This window comes from Silurus aristotelis, assembly GCF_946808225.1.
Source record: "Silurus aristotelis genome assembly, chromosome: 28".
NCBI lineage: Eukaryota > Metazoa > Chordata > Actinopteri > Siluriformes > Siluridae > Silurus > Silurus aristotelis.
The window spans coordinates 2,782,002-2,794,805 of record NC_139601.1 but is presented as its reverse complement, the minus strand read 5'-3'; the positions used below and the strand labels follow the sequence as shown (position 1 = coordinate 2,794,805).

The 12,804-nt window shown below is 40.1% G+C and overlaps 1 long non-coding RNA gene across 1 annotated transcript in view; it reads left to right on the top strand.

The window, feature by feature from the left end:
- The window catches only part of LOC310721640, a 34,048-nt gene that overhangs the window by 2,266 nt on the left and 18,978 nt on the right, over positions 1-12,804 (top strand). Inside the window, exon 2 of the long non-coding RNA XR_014532153.1 lies at positions 10,857-10,966. This is a non-coding gene — a long non-coding RNA (uncharacterized lncRNA). The remainder of the gene's footprint in view (positions 1-10,856; positions 10,967-12,804) is intronic.

The window sequence follows — 12,804 nt, the reverse complement described above, 5'->3', positions numbered from 1 at the left end:
AGAAATGAAAACATATTGAAATATGTATATATAAAAATGCACAGAGCAAATAAAGTGAGCTGAACTAAACAAAAACAACAACATATTGTCCAGCAACAAATAGTTAATATACGAAAGTAAAACTAAACAAAGAAATACAAAGTAGGCTAATATTCAAATGGAAATGATCATTAAACAATTCGATTTGACGTGTTTAATTGTATACTAAACAAATTGGATTAAAAGAAGCCACTGACTAAATGACAGATATTTTGTTTCTACGCAAACGTTGCGCCGATTCTTAAAAATGAAACCGATTGTGTTTATAACAATATACAAGAACGCGAACAGCAGGCCACGATTATCCGTAAACAGTTTTGTTTTTCGTGTTGTTCACGCTGTAAGCCGTATAAAGTTTGAAGGCCATTTCTTTGAAATGCAGAGAGCATATTTATGACAACAATTAAATCAGACAGCGCAAAACAGTAAACAAATCAGTCTCGATCACATTCAAATCCCGGATGATGTGCTGCTGATTTTGTCTAAACATGCAGCTGGGTGTTGGTTTCCAAAGAAACATTCCCCTGTGCATCAGCTGTGTTCCGAAGCTGTAGATTGCACAAAAATAATACTTTGTCGGTAAAAGACTTGTGTGTAAGTCGTATGTAAGATCTCCTGGATAGAATTGTTTCAGGTTGAAGTGTGAATAAACAAGCGGAGTTGACAGAAAGCAGTTCTCGACTGCTGGAGAACAATCTCAGCCTCGTGGAATCTGCAGCCATGCGTTTTCCCCTCTTTAAACTAAAAGGCATGTGTTTCAGGTATGCCAGCTTTCTATTTCCAGAGGCCTGCTGGCACGGCTTCTCCGCTGATTTACCTGCCAGTTCGCCAGCTGTAAATAATTCGCTTTACAAATAACTCGTGATTGATGTGCGGGTCAAAGTTGGAGTTTAAGATTAGGATCAATGAAAGCTTGTGCACTATAACAAGGTGCCGGAGGTCACTTGGGGACTGAGCGAAGGACAAACGTGCAGTGAAGAGTTTTCAGAGTGGTGGGGGACAGATTAAAAAAACAAATGTCCTGGTCACAAATCCTAAATCTCTGGTGGGCTAATTTGTTTCTAAAGGATTAAATTTCTCCATCATATAAGGTTTGAATAATTAGCTGATTAATCACCCTAGGTGTGGTGTTTTATTTAATACTTAAAAAAGTCCTAGGTCTGTCTGTCTGTCTGTCTGTCTGTCTGTCTGTCTGTCTGTCTGTCTGTCAGTCAACTGTGTTTGTAAATGGGTTATTTGGGTTAAGAAAACGATGAACAACAGACATGGAAACATCATATAGTTTATGCTATATTTAAAATCTCTTTGTCTGTCTGTCTGAGTTCTTCTCTCTGCCTGTTTTTATATCTATCTGTCCATCTGTGTCCTCTGCTTCTCTGTTTGTTTATCTGTCTGCCTGCCTCTCTGTCATTCTGTCTGTTAGCCTTTCTGGCGGTTTCGTTGTCTATGTATGTGTCTGTTTGGCTGGTCTCATTCTCTGCCTGTCTGTTTATCACTCGGTCTGTCTATTGCTGTGTTTTCTGTTTTTGCCTGTCTGTCTGTCTGTCTGTCTGTCTGTCCGTCCGTCCGTCCGTCCGTCCGTCCGTCCGTCCGTCCGTCCGTCCGTCCGTCCGTCCGTCCGTCCGTCCGTCCGTCTAGCTGAAAAGTAAAAATGTATTTAAAATTCCTTAACTATTCCACAGAAATGAATTGTATGGTTGTAACGCACTCTGTCCTCCAAAAGACACTTTTTTTTCTCTCTTTAGAACATCTGGACAGCTTTATGAGATGACCAAAGTTTCAAAATGCTTGAATTAGTGACTGAATAATTCATTGTAGTTACTGAATAATATGCTTTCATGTGATTTAATCGTTTGACCCGAGGTTTACGGGCCGGAGCGTTAAAGTCTGCAGCGTTAAAGCATCTGTCTAATATAATAAGTGGTGTATAATCATCACTCGCTGACTAACCGAACCTCTTGTCTTTATTTAACATGGAATGTGCAGGTTTACTCTGCTTTCTGTTAGTAAACTCAGCTCCAGCTTTACGGTTTCCTCAGTGTGACTGTTATGACGCAGTAACATCTAATTATGTGGTAAAACCACTAATCCAAAACACTAAAGCAGTAAAAAGATAATAGTGCTGTGGCTTTATCGTAGCCATGGCTTAATTGATGGCAAACATTTGACGTCTCTGACAAGTGCTTTGTGCTCGTACACGGCCCGAAAGCATTCATTCTAAAGCTTGGTTCATTTTAAAAAGTATTAGAAGGACATGACGCTTGGCAAGGTGAAATTAAAGCTCTTTCATCTGACAGAATGAGATGGTTTTTACATTAAAAAACATTGAAAATGCACCCCCTCCACACTGGTCTTTCAGTAATCAGTGCCCAGAAACACATGGGCTGTGTTTGGCTCGGTCAGGTCCGAATAATAAGAACTGTGTGAGCATGCTAGTCACGACCTAAAGAAAGCAGCATATGATTGATTGTATTTCTTTGTCTGCCCCTCTCTCTCTCTCTCTCTCTCTCTCTCTCTCTCTCTCTCTCTCTCTCTCTCTCTCTCTCTCTCTCTCTCTCTCTCTCTCCCCCATTCTTCGTGTGTTAATGTTAGAATGTTTCCAGCCCTGTTCACAGACTGCTGGAAAGAGATGAAAGAGTCTTCAGCATTCGGTGGGACTAAAGCTGCAAAACGTAAAGACATTAGATGCACTGCAGAGAGAGAGAGAGAGAGAGAGAGAAAGATGCAGCCTCTGACCACACGTTTTTCCCCAAGTTTTTTGGGAGAATGGATTGTGCATATGCGTTTGTCATGTTGGCCATGCCAGATTCTTTAAAGATAACGAGCCCATCTGTTGGAGTTATTCATCACCAGTAAATCAGGGAAGGCGTGAAATCGGGTGGGCTCTTGCTGGATGGCCAGTGGTGTGGAAATCCCTCGTCTAACAAGAAACAGAGCTACATCTTAAAAGCGTTCTTCATTCGCCACATTTTTACAAGGCTCAGCATCTTACAGGGTATTCTTGATTCACACTAGAGGTGTGTATAACTTTTTTTTTTTTTATGTTTTATTTCACTCTTGGCCACTGCTGGTGGAATTCTGTTCAATCCGTACTGCTCCTGAAAACTGACTAATCCCACCCATTCCTCTTCGAGTTCGAAAACATTATCACATGCTCCACTTGCTTCTGACCAATCCCAGCAACTCCAAAGTCATTCGGACCACCACCCCCCGATTTCCTAAATGAATTGGACCAATGCTCCACATTCACAGTGGAATTTTGGCCAATCCTCTATGCTCGTAAGGGAATCTTCACCAATTTGGCATGCTCCTAAATCAATCATGCCTGCTCCTGAAGGAATTCTTTCCAATCCTGCCTGCTCTTGAGCAAATTCTGACCAATGTTGCCCACTCCCAAAGTCATTTTTACAAATACCATTACTACAATATAATAATAAGTCTAATCATGCCAACCCCTGACGTAATTCTGGCCAATTCCGGTAGTTCCAGGAATTCTGCCACTACCACAGGTATTCAGACCAATGCTCAGAGGATGTCTAACCTAACTAGTAAATCTGACTAATCCCACATGCTCTTAAAGGACCCATCCTATCCACTCAAAGTTCCTTCTGACCAGTCCTACATTCTCTGATAGTATGCTAACCATTCCTGACCAATCCCATGGGTATTATTTCTGTTCAAATTTAAACTACTAGCACAACCTCAAGTGCTGAACTACTGCCAGTCAAAAGATATTGGTTGTTGTTTGCTTAACATTCTTACTTGGTAAAAATGAAGCATGATGGGGCAAGATGGAGAAATTACACTCACTCACATTCATATACATTCCTGCATACCTCGAAAATGAGTGATCAGTGACTAAGGCCACACAGTCGTGGAAATCGACGGCAACAGTGTGACTCAATCGGCGTTTTTTTTTCTTTTTCCCCTACACAAAGCCCTGTGCAGGTGTCCAAATAAGCGGACAGAGATTCTTTATTGTGTAGCGTGCACTAACATTTACATTTCTGCCCACTGTTTGTTTAATAAGGTGGATGAATCTCACTCGTTCTGCCAAGTTCTATCATTTCTTTACTCCCTTTTTTCTCCCGTGTTGAAAGAAGGCTTCCATCACCGGGGCTGCGCTGCTGAAGAGCCTCTCGCATTGTCGGTTACGCTTCCTTGTCGCCCAGAGTTGTGTGAAAACCTCGTTTCCATTTGTTTTGTTTCGGAAGAAAAATGTATCTGTGTATGTCAGCACGCTAAGCTGGCTTTGGGCGACATGGTCCGGGTTTTTTTTTCTTCCCACAAACCCCAGTAAAGGACCAATAAACGTTAACTTTTCTTTGAGACAGCTATTGAATATGTGCTAAAAGAAGCAGTGGCCCAGAACTGTTTGTTCAGCTTGGAGCAGGGAATTCTGGGAGCAGCCCGAGTCTTGAAAGGTGGCTTGTATGCAGCGTGGCACTCGAGGTGCTACTGCTTTTGTTTGGCAGCATTCTTTGTTCAAAGTTTTTTTAGGCTTGATGGACTTGTGCCAAGGACACACTCTCTCTCTTTCTCTTTCTCTCTCTCTCTCTCTCTCTCTCTCTCTTTTCTCTCTCTCTCGCAAAATAAATACCCCAACTCTGTTGGCAAGATGGTTTTCCATGCAGTATTTCCAGCGGCGGATCACAGGACGGTAATAAAGATAAGGTGATGAGAATAAAATGCCATTGATATGCTGCTCCTAAAGTCTGTCTTGAAAAACAGTCGTTATGTTTCCAAGGCCCTCAGAGCGATTACTCAGCCTTAAAGAGCAAAATAGAAGGGAGTTGTAAAGAGATTTGTTTAATCTAAACCAAAGCAGACCGTTTTCCTTTGCAACTACGCATATTGTGTCAAGAGAGAAGAAATGAAGATTGCTAAGGCGCAAATTCTGAACATCACCGTAATAACGTTGGTCATGCTGCCACCGATAGAATCTCAATGAAACAGACAAATGTAAGCGCTTATGCAGGTAGCCAACTGATGTTGGGAGAAGGTTGGCCCAAAGTCAGCCATTCACTTAGGCCAATACTGTGTGCCAGCCTTGACCCAGTGTTCTTTTTTTGTCCATTGGACCAGATTTGGGCCACCAGAGCCAAAAGACTTTCAGTAAATCTACCAGCCCTACTAAAAGCAGTAGGGCTGTTATAAAAAAGTGTCAAATATCAGCCCAGAGTGTTAGGGTTGTGATGAAAAGTGTTTCTTCTGCCAACACCAGCCAAAAATTGGTTGTGCTATTATAAAAATTGTTACTTTGCCAAATGTTGCCCACAGTTTATATTGTTGTATGAAGGGTTTCTTTGGCCAAACATATGCACAATGTGTTGTAATGAAAACGGTCATTTTTCCAACAATTGGTAAATTTCTTTTAAGTGTTATTATGTACACTTTTTCTTTGACGAGGCTGAGCCAAACATGTATAATGTTATTAAAGTAAGGCACAACATTGGCAGCGTTCCAAAGCCAACTAAGGCCCAAAATTGATAGTTTGTGTTAAACATGCTCTTTTTTTTTCTTCTTGTGTTTGGCCCAAAATTGGTAGGGTTCTCTCGAAAAGTGCCAATTTGCCAACATTTGTCTAATATACGCCAGGTTGTTATGAAAAACTTTCAATTCTCCCGATCTTAGCACATCATTGCACAAGCAGTGGGAGGCAGGGTCTTTAACGCCGATGCCTCTGATGTTCAAGCATTTGAAAAACGTACTCAATACTACAGCCAAAAGCGCAACTTGCTCTTCAGCGGCTACAATTATTATGCCATGGGTTGTACCTTGATTTCTAAACAGTAGATTCATCTCATAACCGCATTTGAACGCAGCGTTTGTCTCAAACTGGTCTAATTCCAGCTTTGTAAAAACGGCGATGTACAGCAGGTCTCGGGTCAGGCATGACGATACAGGAAGCAGACTAGCGCCATGCTGTGTTTTCCAGAGGTGAGCCATTACAAGGTGAGCGAGGTCAATCACGACATCACGGGACGCCCCGTTAAACGCATTCCACTGAGGGGAAATGCACAACCTGTAACTGCTATCAAATAATAAAAGACGGATGATTTAGTATCGCCGCACCTGAGTTATACGAATCAAAGCCACGCACAGATCCACTGTTAAACCCAACGTTTGTTCGCACACGAGGAGCAGCGAATGGTTTCCTAACACTGTTCGGCTCGGGCAAGCAAACATTTCAGCTACAGAGTCCGCCATCTTCTTTTAAACCATGCAAATAATGGGCTTTTATAACACGTTCATTACAACATGCTAATTTCTATTATGAACGATTAAACACAGCTTCTTCCTCCCTACTGGATCATAGCCACGTGTTAGCGAGGAACATGCCACCGGTTTCAAGGGGGACTGGAGAGAGAGAGAGAGAGAGAGAGAGAGAGATGGACATCTGGTCTGTTATTCTACTAAAGAGTATAGGAATGTAGTCTCTTCTCTACTCTTCTCTCACTATCATGTATCAATTCTTCTTTTCTCTTCTATCATTTTTTCTTCTCTGTCTTTTTTGTTTTATTCTCTGGTCTTCTCTCATTTTACTTCTCTTTTATTTTCTTCTCTTAATATTAAATTAGCAAGTCTTCTTTTCTCAAATTTTCTCCTCTGTCTTTTTTGTTTTATTCTCTGGTCTTCTCTAATTTTCTGTCTCTTCTCTTCTCTTCTCTTCTCTTCTCTTCTCTTCTCTTCTCTTCTCTTCTCTTCTCTTCTCTTCCAATAAGCAGTTCTTCTTTTCTAAAATTTTTTTCTTGTCTCTTCCTTTTCTCTTTCTTCTCTTTGCCTTATTCTGTTTATCTTTTTCAAGTTTTTCCCCTTCTTGCCTTGCTATTCATTCAGAAATAATTAGTTCAGCACCTGAATGAGTTTTTTCTAAACTGAAACCTTTCTTGTTTGTATCTTATCTGTATCATGTGACATTCTCAGATCATTATTATTCACATGTACAGGTCGTGCTCCACTCCTTGCCACTTCCAGATGCATGTGTTTTGCATGTAAGGTCTTGTAGATGAAACTTGCAAAACAGATCAAGAAACATCGAGATCTAAGAACAGGTGCTAAAAGAATCTGTGTTCTTAACTTCATTTCTAAACAGTGGAGCTTTTGGTCTTCATGGCTGCAGCTGGGCCTCTGCCTCCAGGCCCCTGCTGTGGATAATGGGATAATGGCTGCCACCTTGCTCCTTGCTCACACTTGTGATGGTGGACAGGAAAGTGGGAGGTTGTGTGTGTGTGTGTGTGTGTGTGTGTGTGTGTGTGTGTGTGTGTGTGTGTTGTGTGTGTGTGGACGGGGTTAGAGTGTGGGAACTGGATGTTAAATTTTATGTATGTTTTTACAGGCTGTTCTCGAATCGTAATTTCATTTGTGAAAAAGCCTCAGATGTCCTTTTTTCAGCAATAGTAATTAATGATTTAAGAATGAGGATAAGAGAATGACGATTTGTAAAAAAAAAAATAAAAAAAAAAAAGTAAAAGAAAAAGAAAAAAAAAAATCACAAATTGTGAAATACCTCCATACAACTAGTTGCTAATTAGCGCTTAGAGATAACGAGCGACTCTCTTTTTATTTTTTTTCTTTCCTTTTTGTCAGTCCAGGCATTCGTAGCCGTGCATCTCAATTCAATTCAATCCCAACTTCTCTTCCCTTCTTTCAAACTTCAATAGAAAGCGCCAACAAAAGTTCAGACCCCCTCTCGACAAACCTATTCAGCTTCTCTCCAGCCGTCCTCTCGCCTTCTCAGTGCAGCTCCGGAGCCCAGCTGGGAGCTTTTGACACAGGCCAGGGGCCCTCGTGTGCACGCTGAATTATGGGGGAACTGCGCAAAGATTTCCCAGAAACCCTTCCTTCAAAGCCTGATAGTGTTCTGAAAAGCCCATTATCCCCAAACTCATAATTAACCGCTCGGTTCACACAGCACCTGCCTTGAATGGCTTCAATAGCCTCCGCTGCTTTGGTTTGCAGAACAAAGCAATTTGTACTGATAGCTGAACGGTTTTGTTTGGTTATCGGTGGAGGTAGGGCGCTCCACACCGCTAATTAGGACCAGGGGCCTTTTCACCTATTCATTACACAGAGGAATGCTTCTCTAAAAGGAACGAAGACCAAAGAAAATAAACCGTCTTGTGTTTCCTTTAAATCTAGTTCTACTGTAGATCTGCTAATAACGAATAAAGAGCTTCTGTTTCTCACCTTGTTTCTTGAATTGTCTTGAAGCACATCATTTTATTAAGATCCTGTGAGATTCTTCTAGAGATGCTCTTCTTTTGGTTCACATAAATGTTAGTCATGGCTTGTCGGGCAATTCTAATTTCCATAGTTGTCCTTATTTTGCTCTTCCATAGCGTTCCGGAGAGATGCCTCACTTCTCTAAACCTCAGTTCCTTAGTGTCTTATTGAAGAGAGCGTCTGACTCGCTTTCTTCTCTAGAAGCAATTTTAAATCTCTTTAATCGAATGGAGCTCCCCGTTGGATAGACTCTTGCATTGCCTCACGATTTTCCTGCTAGAGAACCTGCCTCAAATCATTCTTCCAATAAAACAGCTGCCTCACTGCTTTTATTCTGTGGATCTATCTCTATCTCATGCTGCGACTTCCAGAGAAGCTTCATCGTTGAGGAAACCCGATTAGCAGGCTGCTCCTTCTCAAAGATCTGCCACTTTCTATGTTCTATTTTATGAACAAAGTCTTTCTGGTTCCTCAAGGGGTGCTGCCTCGGGTATATCTTTCCAGATAATATGGCTTACTGTGTTTAAGTGATATGCTTCTGCTGGTTCCTTCTAAAGGAGCTGTATCAGCTTGGTTCCTTTCATATTTGCTGCCTTGATGTAATTCGTCCCAAAGATATGCCACTTTTTTTGTATTTTTTAACCTGCTTTAGGGGATTCCTGCTAAAGAAACCTCCTCAATTAGGTCCTTCCAGAGAAGATGTCTTACTGTTTCTTTTCGTGCATGTTCCTTCCAGTTTGTGTTCCTTTGCAAAGATCTACCACTTTGTATTTCTTTTTTTTTTTTAAAAGATCTGCTTCTGCTAGTTTCTTTCAAAAGGAGCTGGATCAGCTGTGCTACCCTGTGTTTCTTCCCAAATATATAACTTTTTTAACCTGCTTTACGTAATTCCCACTAGGGGAACATCCATAATTAGGTCCTTCCAGATGCTTTACTGTGTTACTTTTCATAAATGTTCCTTCCATTTCAGATGGCCTACCATGTTGCTTTGCAAAGATCTACCTCTTCGTTTTTCTTTTTTTCTCTTTTTTCCTGCTAGTTCCTTCTGAAGGAGCTGCATCAGATGATTCCTTCCAAAGGAGTTATGTCAATGTGTTCCTTCCAGATCGTACCTTATTGTTTTTCTTCTCACCAATCAAGCATTCTTTGTATCCAGTAAAGTTGTCTTGGCTTATTCCTTCTATAAGAACGTATGCTTGGGTTATTTGGTTTCATTTCCTTGAGAGAAGCTTCTTAAATCTGTTTCTTAAAGAGAACACATTTTCAAGAATAACTGCTTCCAGACATCATTCTTTCTTGTTTTACTTCAGATTTTCTTACCTCAAAATGCAGAGGTCTCATATACAGATTGTTGACATGCAAATCACAATTTCCATTAATGCTTTACATGCGTTCATTCAATAAAATCAATCATTTGGATTTGCATTTGCGTCCTTGTCTCTGAAGCACAGTCGCTACAGTTTTCCGAACAGGAATGACGTTAGTGATGTTCTTCCCTGTTCCTGAGATCATAGGTACAGTAAATATTCGAGCTGGATCAGTCATAGACAGTTACTTTTATATATCGTTTCTTTTCGTTGCCCGTTGTTTGGATAGTAAAAGTGAAGCTCCAGAATGGATGAGAACGCTGGAAGTTGTTCAGGGTCGTAGAGAATGACGCTTGTGATCTCCGGGTTGTTTTACCGATCAGCCAATTTTATTCCGCTTCAGTCAGGGCTTGGGATCGCTTTTACAGATTGATGCCAAGACATCACTGTATGGCTTTTTCTCTGCGTTTGTCTTTTTTTTCTATTTCGGTCTGTGAATGCTGCATTGATTGATTGATTTTTTTTTTTTGCAATTAAAAAACTAAAGGAATTACGGCACTTTCATTCTCTTTTTTTGATTTCATATTGAAAGTAAAAAAACTTTCTTGATAAGTTTTTTGGGGGAAATTTCCCCTCTGAAGCCATTTGAAAAATAACCAAAAAAAAAAAAAAAAGATACAAACTATAGTAGCAAATTCACTGATCACAGAAAATCTAGTAGAAAATAGTGTAAAAAAAAAAAAGGAAAACATGTGGGACTTCCACTACTGTTGCTCTCTTGTTGGTTTTTAAAAAATAAGTATGTAGTGATCCATATGAATGTTTCAATGGATGAAGCCACTGGTGGATTTGGTGCTGGTGGTTGATCAGTGATTTTATGTCTGAGTTGTTGATTCCCACACAATCCACATAAAGTTGTATAGTTGTATTTAAATTCTAGTACATTTTGGAAATAAATGTTTTTAACAGAATAATTTCATCATTCATTATTCACTGAAATCAACAAAGCGAAGGAACTCAACATACACAAACCTCTTTCGCATTCAGGCTTTATTATGTGCACCAGCAGATTTTAAAAATACAGTTTGAAAATAAAGAACATGGAGGCTAAAAAAAAAGCCCACTAAGAAATTTGGTTTATTATTTAGCAAATTAAGAACATTATCTTATTGTCATTCTTAATGTTGTATATTTCATAACTATTGGCTATTAAAATTTTATTAATAATTATGATTTTTATTATGATTTTATTATACATTAAGATTCATATTTTACTATTTGTAGATCTTTCAATCCGGCATGAAAACTATTCTCAAACCAGCCAACCAGGCTACAAGACTTTTCCATCCAATCACACCATGTGCTTAACCAATGAGCTTCAACATCACAAGCAGGTTTGTTTTTTTTTTATTAGATTTTTTATTATTATTATTTTCATTTAAAAAAATTACTTTGGTTTGGTTTTTGGAATCACTTGTTGCATTTTTCAGATAAATTTGATCTGATTTGGATCTGATTAATTACGCAGTGATTATGATACATGACATAGCAAAGTGTATGAAATGAAATATCACAGGTACATAAATGTATATAACTGCGATATTACCGTCACCAGACAATTGTATGTACAGAAAATGCGGAAAAACCTCAATTGAGGTGAAAAAGTGGGCAGAATTTCTCTGTTCTCGGAAAAAAAAGGCGCTAAAGAGTGTTTGTATCGTGAGCTGCCCAGGCCTCATTTTGGAAAATGTCCACATTAAACAGTGCTCAGTTTTCTTTCAGTGGTGTGTACGAGTGATAAATGTGAGAGTGCTGCGGCTATTCAGAAAGCTCTGTAACGTCTAATAGGCATAAAGTGTTTCCAAATGAGTGGTGCACTATAATTACTACATGGGCAAGGAGTTAATTGAACACCGAGCTCGTACATCAACAGGACAAAGGCAGTTAACGGAAAAAAAATTGCCAACTAACAGCTGCATACATTATGTTAATTTGAAAAAAATGCCAAATAATGCTTGGTTTCCGGTCCGCATGAGACAGTGGTGTTATTCACGGCGCTCCCCAGCTGTGCAGAAATGCGGCTAGCAGATGGGCAATCAGCCATCATTAGCCATTATTCCTCATTTCTCTCCCAACTATGACCTCTCCACCAAGTGATTATCTGTAACGCTTGCAGTGGAAGGCAATCAGCAGCCATCTGTGCACCGAGGCAGGAAAATACACTCTCGTTCCCCCCTCGTTCTCTTAAAAAAGAAACTATCTATCTGCCCACGTTAGTGTTATTGGGAGAAGAGCCGCAAGACCTTTTGTTTTTCATGCAGATGATCTCGATCTACAGATAAACTAATGAAACACACTTATTATTATTATTATGAAGATGATGTATGTTGGAGGGTAATAGCCATCTATTCATCAGCTATGCATTCCCCTTCAATATAACACATCATACCCACTTTATAATGGGAATGTGATATAAGACACACACTTAAATGCAAACAGACAGCTGCATTTCTATGTTTTTAAGCAGAAAATTCCACCGTTGGATTCATGCCACATTCCTTCCAAACACCAAACAGAACAGAAAAACTCCAACGACAAAAACCCCACCCAACCTCTAAGACTATGCTAAGGCATTGGACTTTGGATTCAAAAATTGCGAATTCAAACCCCAGCCCCACCAATGTTCCACTCCTGGGCCCCCGAGCAAGGCCCTTAAATCCCCATAGGGCATCTGCCAAACACTTGAAAATTAGTTATGGGCATTTTAAAGCCATTTTTTACATGTGGCTTCTGCAGTCACTGCTGCTGATTAAGTGTCTGAACAAAATCAGCGCAAATGTAGATGATCTAGAAGCCGTGCCATTCTGTGGAATCACCTGAACTTTGATATCTACAGTCTGGGCTTAAACCAGCCCCAGTATTGCTTTCTTAAATCGTAAAAGTGCAGTAGTGCCTGGTTCCACCCCTAGGGTGAGCAACGTGATCCAGATCCCGATTAACGTCACACTGAAGCTGGATTTGATTGTACCAAGAATGCGATTCAACACAGAAATGAACCGAACACAGCGTGTGTTTCACGTGGTGTTAAAAGGAACCGAATGAATTGAAGTGAAAGCCGAGAGAAAACAAACCAAGTTCATCAGTTTCACACTGATTCGAGTTCAATAGGGGTGAAAACGCCCTAAGGCTTTAATTGAAGATGAATAATCCGATACGGCTGCCAAAAATGAAA